Below are 10,403 nucleotides of genomic sequence, written 5' to 3'. Positions count from 1 at the left end.
AGTGACACGGACAATGTAGACGTACTGTGTACTATGGTCAAAATCTGGGGGATTTCTCAAAACATAAAAATTCAAACACATAACCGCAGGGATTCGTTTTATTTTTTAAGACATCAAATTCAAATGTTTTCATCTTATTATCAAGACAGAGCACATCTTTATAATTCTTGGAAGCGTTATTCTCTGCTAGGAATAAATTTTGTCCACAAAGAGAACACAGACGAACACATATATCTACATCTTACGAAAAAAATACCATGTTCAGTATAAACAAATTTTAAACAGTAGATTTTTTTCATCCTAATGACCGAAAATACATTCTTAAGGTAAGTCCTGATATACGTTAGCAATAACCAAGTTTGGTAAGAATGTTTCTCAATCAAAACTAAATTCATTTGCCGGTAGCTGTTTCTTTGTTTAGGTACAATAATATTGACCCCAATTCAAGCAGCCTGAAATGCAATCTTAAGCTAGAGTTTTTATAAGCATGTTTTGTGAAAATATGTCATTCCAAATCCAAAAAACAAAAACAAAAACGAAAACCTTTGTCTCTATTTTCAGTAACAAACAAGTTGAAGTTAGCTGCAGCTGCCAATCCATCTTATATACTACCTATAAACAAAGTGTTATCGTAATATCTCAGTAAAGTGGTTCAAACAATTTAAGCGAATAAAGAGCGTTGTATAGTTATCACCAATGTTGGTGTCGATTTTGTTAAAGTTGTCCACATTCTAAACTTCACTATCAACTGCCCCTATAATTATCAAACCTCATTTATTGTAATAATGTTGGTTAAATATTTATGTCAAGCTTCTCAATACCTGCTTAACTACGGTCCTAGGCTCCAACTATTTAACGTCTACACAAGCGGCACTGGCTTCATCTCGTATCTCAAAAATGTATATAGACAAGTCAAAACAATTAGTAAACTACCTAATTTATTTTGTAGTGAATAATGCTTCCCAAACTTTTTCAACTTTCATTTTTGAACCGGCTCTATTTCGCTACTCTCAAAACTTGTCAAGTCAAAAGTGCTAACTTAAGAGAGTAAATCTATGCAAATCGCTCTACATACATGTAAGTTACAGTCATTTATGACTATAACTTTGTATTGCCCGTTTAATAGAAATGCGTTTACAAATTGTTACAAAAAGTAGCCTTTCTTTACAACTTAGTGCCACCTATGAAGTATTATTAGCTCTTTCTTTCACTCACCTCATTTGCTACCAAAAGCAGATGGAGTCAGTGTTTACAGGCCGTGTTATAGCTCATTCTGTTTCTAAGTATCCATTTTCCTCCAACCCAGTGACACTTACACCTAGACCACCAAAACATGACAACAAAATAAATAGAATTTTATTCTCCAAAACATCCAGACCTTTAACCCCTCTCCCCTCCCTCAAGCCACCCCCTCCACACACACACACACACACACACACACACGATACAATTCTACACCGACCCTCAGTTCCTTGTGTTACTTTTCATTGACAGTTTTCTGTAAGCTTACACAACATGCAACTTTACTGGGTTAAACCTTAATCTCTATAACCAGACATATTCTCACAAGTTCTAAAACATGTTTGAGAAAACCCCCCAAATTTGAAAGAAGTACAGAGTACATTTACATTCCCATGTCCGTGTCTGTGATAAAGGTCTAATACCGCACTAGCTGAATACTCTCCAAGAAAATAATTCTTTTTTGAAACCACAAATATTGCTATATTATGGAAAGTATAGTGGACGCAACTTGACCCCGATGGTTGACCTTTGCATTATAATACACAATGAGGCACAACCTATTATTGAAAAGGAGTGTACGTAAAACACGAGCTGCACAAGAAAAAGGAAATATAAATTTGTGTAAATATAAATTAGTGTATTGGAAAGTTTTAACTGATCAAATGTAAGTGTATATACTTTGATACTGCACTGTATACAAACTAATTCCATAAAATTATACACGGCTACCCTAAGCATCCTTGATTTCTATAATGAAATAATCGATATGAATAATCAGCCTAAGGTCAACCATCGCGGTCAAGTTGCGACTACTATAATAGCCAGTAAATGCGTTCATCTCATCAGGGTTAAATTGGCTTTGATTAAAATTGCACCTGCTGCAAACATGCATTTAATATTTCTGCATGATTCACATACTGCGTGATAAAAGTAGCTGATGCAAACTAGCATATATACAATTCTTGGAAATAAATTGACGAGTTTAAAATGTATGATAGTTTCAAAACTTACATTTGTGCTCAGATTTTGATCATCATTTATATGAAACTTTCTTTTTCTCTGGGAAACCTTAGCAGGTTAAGGTTTCGATGGAGGCCTTGAGAAACAAAAATCAAACAACAACAAATCATAGAAAGAAAGAGTTGTTTGACATGAAAATTGAACAGCATGTAAAACATGTATATTACTTTACGAAACAAGTGTCAGTATACTGATATAAACATTGAATTCCGGAAAAGGGCTGCCTAAAGGGGCTCCACTTCCGGACAGTTAAACGCCTTTAAAAACTCACCATTTTCAAAGAACAGTTACACATGTTCGTTTTGATGCATTTGCAATAGCGTGCGAGTGGTGAAATTTCGCATAACAAGGTGGAACACAGTTTTCAGCAATTGTTTATCATTATTTCTTTACATATGGCATTCATTTTCAAAGGGAGACAACTATTCCCGATTATTTTAAGTACAAATGGCATTCATTTTCAAAGGGAAACAACTTTTTCCGATTATTTTAAGTAATCTTTGAGAAAAAGTTGTCTCCCTTTGAAAATGAATGCCATTTGTAAAGAAAAAAAGATAAACAATTGCTGAAAACTATGTTCCACCTTGTTACGTGAAATTTCACCACTCGCACGCTATTGCAAATGCATCAAAACAAACATGTGTAACAGTCCTTTGAAAATGGTGAGTTTTTAAAGGCGTTTAACTGTCCGGAAGTGGAGCCCCTTTAGGCAGCCCTTTTCCGGAATTCAATGTTTATATCAGTATACTGACACTTGTTTCGTAAAGTAATATACATGTTTTACCTGCTGTTCAATTTTCATGTCAAACAACTCTTTCTTTCTATGATTTGTTGTTGTTTGATTTTTGTTTCTCAAGGCCTCCATCGAAACCTTAACCGGTCTGCAAGATAAACTGTCAGCTTCATCTAACTGAATATTGATATGATTTAAGTAATGGTACAGCCCTTCAAAATGGATGTCAAGTAATTAAAAATTATATAAAGTATAATATCGAAGGTCTATACCTATTTTTCTCTGACTTCCAAAATGTAAAACGCATATATACCACGTGATCGTCCATTATATTTCTATATTTGAAACATTATATTCCGAACTAGACTAATACATAACTTTGATACGCATGTTGAGTTTAACTAAACGATAAAAGCTTTTGAATAAAAATATCAACATGAATATCAACATCAATAAACTCGCGTGATAAAATCTTGTTCGTCTTGTTGTTTATCCAAGATTTAGAGAAAAATAAGCAAAGAATTCAAAACACTTTTGAACAATATGGCACATACATGGACCCAGACCCATTCGAAAAACTTACTGGACGCGCAGATACGTGGTACACATCATTGTAAAATAACTTAATAGTAACAAACAATAATGATAGACGGTGTTTTATCTGCTCATCAAACTAGTATTTCATTTCAGTATCCTATTGCTTAATTGCGTTCACACTAAATAGTTTTCTCCTTGTGATGAGCCGTGCAATGGGAAAACCAACATAGTGGCTTTGCGACCAGCATGGATCCAGACCAGCCTGCGCATCCGCGCAGTCTGGTCAGGATCCATGCTGTTCGCTAACAGTTTCTCCAACTCCAATAGGCTTTAAAAGCGAACAGCATGGAGCCTGACCAGACTGCGCGGATGCGCAGGCTGGTCTGGATCCATGCTGGTCGCAAACCCACTATGTTGGTTTTCCCATGGCACGGCTCATACTATTAACACTAAGATGGTATTTGCTGCATTTTTATCTTCAACAAAAATAGTTTGTTATAAAAACTATCATATTACGTATGTGTTAAAGCCATAAGATAAAAGAAAGGAAGTTTAATTGCATCTTAGTATATTTCTGATGTTAATGCATCCGCATCCTGCTTCTATTACTGAAGCCGTTATTATTAGAGAGAAAAGTTTCTTATTTCTTGCCAAGTCAATTTTCTGAATGAAACGAATAGATGGGTTTTATAAGTATTTATATCTAATTTGTTACTAAGCGTTGAAAGGATATTTGTGACTGAGTATTTCTGTGTAAAATGAAGGAATGTATATTTTCGATTTCACCGTTCCGAAATATATTCAAGTTTATTAGAAGTGTGGCGTAAGTGTTTTGGAAAATGCCTATTTTGGACATGAATTAAAGTGAATAACGGCTCAAAACTTTGATAAGTTGGGTAATTTTAAAGGAATAAGGTCAATTATTCGGTCAAAAAGTATGCGTCCGTAGTGTATTTGGAACAACAGATACAAATGTTTCAATTGTTGTGCATTATCATGTCGAATGGATGCTTTCTCACCAATGGAATGCATTCTGCATATTAAATAAGACGGTTTTAATTTCTATACTCATTAAGCCGGACGAAGGGTCAACATTGACTGGCATTTCAGTAGGGACTATTTAATCGCCCCACCCTCACCCCCACTATCATTTACGGTGATTTAAAATGTTACTAAAACTATATAAGCGGTAGCATCCTGGAGCGAATGATTGTAAAACTACAGTCTGTTCCTTGTGCACACAAAGGATGGGCAAATTCCCTTATACAGAATTCTCTTCTTGCAACTAAAAACCCTTTGCCTGGTTCAATTTTAAAAATACGCAAGAAAATAAAGGACTCTTGAAATCAGTTTTTTTTCGAAACTTGAAAAGTCTAAAAATGGCAAGCCACTTTTTTTATTTTTGTCCTGGTCAATTTTTCAAATAATTTAGTAGATATTTTACAGCATTTGTACTCAATTTGTTATTGATATTTTCAGCGTGAGTATTTGTGTGAATATTAAGGAATACATTATTCGAATATCCGGACAGCATAGACAGCATAGAGACAGCCGAGGTGAAAACAAAACCTGAGGTACCAAAGGAGTTCTTTCATCCATGTAGATTCAGCTTACATTTTCGAAAAAACTCTGTCACTGAGACAAATATCTTTACCATATCTTACTTTTTGTCACATACTGCAAAAGTACGCATCTGCTTTGCGAGTAACTGAGAAGGTTTTAGAATGTACTGACCGTTGTTGTCTACAAATTAAGTGTGCTGAAATTTATACATTTATATGTTACCCATTGTTATCATTTATATAAATGAAGTTATTCAACAGACTGAAAACGTCATGTGATGAAGGTCAACGTATGTGTAAGACATTAAATACTTTTCCATGACAAATCTCAGAACTAGATCTTTTACGAGTTGTTCGCACTGGTATCAAACCATTTATTTCTGGATATGCCAAAATGTAGCATTTAAGGAAACTCATGGTTTACAATTTCTTTTCTGATAGAATGATTTCCTAATACATTGATTATCAGCACAAACATATTTACTTTTGAAATGGTTACCTGAATGCGAACTCGGTTCTGAAACTGTAAAAAGAACAGTTACTATAGGTGTCATAAAATGTTTTAAGACACTCACTATTATATGTCGTTGGAAATGAATCAATATTAGTCTGGAAAAGTTTGATTTGATTAAGACAGTGAAAGAATTTAGTTGCAAATTAACGAGAAGGTGCAGCTATGTCTCAAACACGGGTTACATTACGGTAATACGATTATGTGTCATCATTTTGACTTCTGACATGCAGTGCACATTTTACTCCGCATTTGCTATTTGTTAGCATAACATCAGGCAGAGATTAATGAATAAGACTCTTCTAAAATAAGGTTTTATGTGTCGTTTGTTAAATGAAATTAACCAGTTATCTATCAAGACTTTGATTATATTCTATACTTAGATAAGACTGACTGTAAAAAGTATGTTAGAGTTTGTTTGACGTAATTTTATATTAAATACTAGTAGACAAGTTTATTCTACGACTACGTAAACTAAAATACACGGTTATATTTACAATTCTAAGGATACGTGGAATCATTTAAAGTAACTTTTATGTAGACTTTTTCGATGAGAAAAAGTGTAAAAACATGATATTCAAATGATAAAATGTCAAGCTGTGAAAAAATATCTCGTTTGACTCTTATTGGAAACATGCAGCTTTGTAATTATTAAGTCGTTGATGATTTACAATACCTTCTGTTTAGTTGGAATTTCATAACATCTGTGCCCGAGCAAAGATATTTGATTCCAGAGGCTATGGCAAATATATTATCACCGTTTTCTCTATCATAGTAAAGTTAAATGTTTCTCTCCAAATTTCTAAAACGGGCATTCTAATTGCATCGACAAAATAGATAAACTTTGCATATTAGAAATCTGTCTGCATCGGGTGGCACTGTACATCTGTTGCAACGAAAACCGAATACGATTTTTTGGTCGTTAATTTTAGACCATCACTAGAAATACTAAATATTATGTCAAGACTAAAGTAGACATTGACATCGTCTTATTTTAGAGGGACAGTTTTACAAAAAAATAAATTTTCTTCAATTCAACGAGTTCAGTTTTGTACTAAAGCTACCACATTTCATCTAGTATTCATCACGCAATAAATTCAGTACAATTAAAATTCAATTAAACAATTCACCTATTCTGAACCTACTCAATCATTTCTGTATTGAAACTACACAAGTTTATCTATTCCTCACACACACAACAATGTATGTACTAAAACTACACAAATTCATAATTGAGCCGTGCCATGAGAAAACCAACATAGTGGGTTTGCGACCAGCATGGATCCAGACCAGCCTGCGCATCCGCGCAGTCTGGTCAGGATCCATGCTGTTCGCTAACAGTTTCTCCAATTCCAGTAGGCTTTAAAAGCGAACAGCATGGAGCCTGACCAGACTGCGCGGATGCGCAGGCTGGTCTGGATCCATGCTGGTCGCATACCCACTATGTTGGTTTTCTCATGGCACGGCTCATATATTCTTGATTCACTATATCAGAATCCTACGTCAGATGTTTTATGTCACATATGGTAAATGAAAGTTATAAACCTCCAGCTAATAATCTAGTGTAGCCGCAGCGTCACATACATAGAGCATTATCATCGTGAAATACTGTCATTTATTGTTTATCAAACTTTCAAGAATCGTCTTTACAAATATATTGTGATATGGATACACGACTTCATTCTCCGTTCTAAATGTAGATGCAAAGTTTAACATAATTGTATTAATTATCCTTGAATGATATTTACAGAAAAAACACGTATCCTACCACATGGAATATTAACGGTGTACAGATAATACATTGGCGTTTTAGGCTATATAATGAATAAAAATGTTACAGACAACTGATATGAAAATGCAAATGAGACAGAAGATTGTTTGACAATTTATGTTACATAGAATATGTTTTTCAATGAAGGTGAATTTTCCAGGTCAAAGTTCAGGAAACGAGGTAAGCTGTGATTTATCTTCATAAATGTACTATCCAGGCAATTAATACGAAAGTGTCCGAATGTTTGAGGACTAATTTTGCAGCATAATTTATCTCAGTTTTGGTGCGGTGTTATAATATGACATCATGATTTGTTTTCCGTTTTTATAAAACAGTTCTGCGCGTCATTATGATTACTAGTGTAAACATACTCAGTAGTTCTTCTGTTTTATGGAACAGTTATGTAATCTTCAATATTTCATCATTATTTAAGACGAATGTAATGATGGCAACAAGTTCATAGACATAGAAGTATAGAATGTTAATGAATGCAAAGTAGAAATTTAATTGATTGCTCAGCTGTAAATAGCTCTTGCTTTGTGACTTGGCGTTGTTGTATTTCCCTGTCATTTGGTATCAAGGACGGTCCTCTGTGGCCGAGTGGTTAAAGTCGTTTACTTTAAAGCACTTGCCCCTCATCGCTGTGAGTTCGAAACCTCGCTTGGATGTAGTATTCTATCATGATGTGAGAAAGTCATTCAACAGGCTTGCAGAAAGTCTATGGTCCTATCCATGTGACTGTGTGTGATGGAATAATGCTAGGAGGGGCACCTCCACCATTAAAAGCTGGAAAGTCATAATATAATTTGGATAAGAATTCCATTCAATGCTTAAGGAAAACAGAAATCCATTTAAGCATTTACTATGGCTGGCGTCGTGGAGGTTTTGCATATTTCATTAACTCTCATGAACAGACTCACCTATCATTTGCATTCCATGAGACCATAGATCTAATACATTTTACTGCTGGGTAAATATTAATAGTGTATAAGAATTATAAACTTAGCAATGAATTAAATTGTGGTCAATTATTCTAAAACAATATCACATATTCTAATACGATCCGCAGCAATTGATATATAAACATTTACATACATCTTCGATACAATATAGCTGTTCCATTTCTCTGTACGATTTAACATACGATATTCTACTCTGCTTCCACCATTTACTGTTTATAGTCATGCTAAATGGTAGTAATATAAGATACAAAAAATGTTCTGAGATAAAGAATTACTTACCGATAGATCCATTTACTTATTTATAAGTCAGAAGCAATTTTCACTGTATGAAAATGTTTGCCGTCTACCGTACCGATAAGTTGCCAGCTCAACATCAGTGTCATCTATATGTCCGTTTATTTTACAATTTCTCCTGTTCAGTAAATGAAGGCATCACAAATGTCAACTACTATTACAGAAAATAACTTATAATCCGTGTCCCAATCGTCGAGACTCCAGTGTTTACGTAGTTTATGTGCCACAGTGTCCTGGTTTGTGTATTGGAGTGTCATCATAAGTGACGTGTAGTATTCTTTGAAATTGCATAGAAAGCGTAAACATTGAATGAAATATTTACTTCTAGCTAAAATGTAGTGCTGTAAAATGCGAAGAATTTGCGTGGTTAGAATCGAAATAATAGTTTTATCAGTTAATTAATTATTAGCAGTCGTTCGGATGCGTACATTTTAGCTCAATACGTTATTCGGTGGGTCGTATTCTGTTATATTCGTAATATCATGAAAATATTATGTATGTTTCCTTAAAAGTAATAATTCAATCACAAACTTTATAAATATCTTCCTTTGTAACATGTATTTTGATTGGCTAATCTATTTAAAAGTGTAAGTTAAGCGAGCGATACGCGCTAAGCGTATAAATTTGTACGCTAAGCGTATATTTTACCCGGTAAACGCGTAAAAATACACGGTGAGCGTGTACTTTTATAGATCTACCGACTGAAATACACGGTAAGCGTGTAAATTTACACGGTAAGCGTGTAAATTTACACGCTAACCGTGTATTATGGTATCGCTCGAGCGATTTCAGACTTTTGACCCAAACGGTACGTCATAATAAACACCTCCCCGCGACTGAAAAGCGTTACATATTGAATTTTCCGATATTCAGTATTTTTTATTAAAGTGTAAAATAAAATGTTATTTTCATTAACATCTAAGGTCTGATATAAAAGAAAACATAAGTAAATACTTCATTCAAAGTTTATTATGTCTATAAAGTATAGGGACATGTTTATTATTTCTTAACTATTATCATACACTATCATAGAGCATCGTAGGCAAGTAGTTTTGACTTGTACATGTATTTATCAATACAATGATAGATTACAACGTGCAAACATTGTGATATTATACAAAGGTTATGTAAGCAGTGTGTCAAGAGACAATGGCACTTTCTCTGTTATATTAGATACTGTATTGAATTATGTATATTGTGTGACTGTGAAGAAGACAAGATATTAGCAGCCTATTGCCTGACTTCGTAGCATCATTGTTTGGTTATAATCGCTGCCAGTCAAACAACGGCGTTGGGTGCAAGCAATGGTTTTCCCGCGAAGATATTAATCGAAGTCGTTGACCGAGATAAGGAAAACCCGTGAATTCAACAAACACCATATTTACGATGATGCACGTGTGTATATCCCATAACTAATATCGCACGGAAACCGTATTTCAATTTTATCCATTTCATAAACAAGAGTTTCCCACCGGTAGCAATATATGTCATATGACAATTTGTTTGAGAGTAAACAAAGATATATATCGCCATACATTTCCTATACAGCTCAATGGGAAAAACTATACCGCTATGCTGAACAGTTTGACATGTTTGTGTATGACCATTATTTCTTTCTGTATGACTAATCTCGTACCGTGATAAGAAAAATCTCCCATGATTACATTTTCTGTGTCGCATATGGTAAGCAAATGTAATAAATCACCAGCTATCAATCAAATGTAGCCAGGGCGTTTCATAGTACAGAGTCAGATATTGAACAGTACCATTG

Source organism: Mercenaria mercenaria, chromosome 6 (genome assembly GCF_021730395.1).
Source record: "Mercenaria mercenaria strain notata chromosome 6, MADL_Memer_1, whole genome shotgun sequence".
Taxonomy (NCBI): domain Eukaryota; kingdom Metazoa; phylum Mollusca; class Bivalvia; order Venerida; family Veneridae; genus Mercenaria; species Mercenaria mercenaria.
This window is presented reverse-complemented; position numbering follows the sequence as displayed.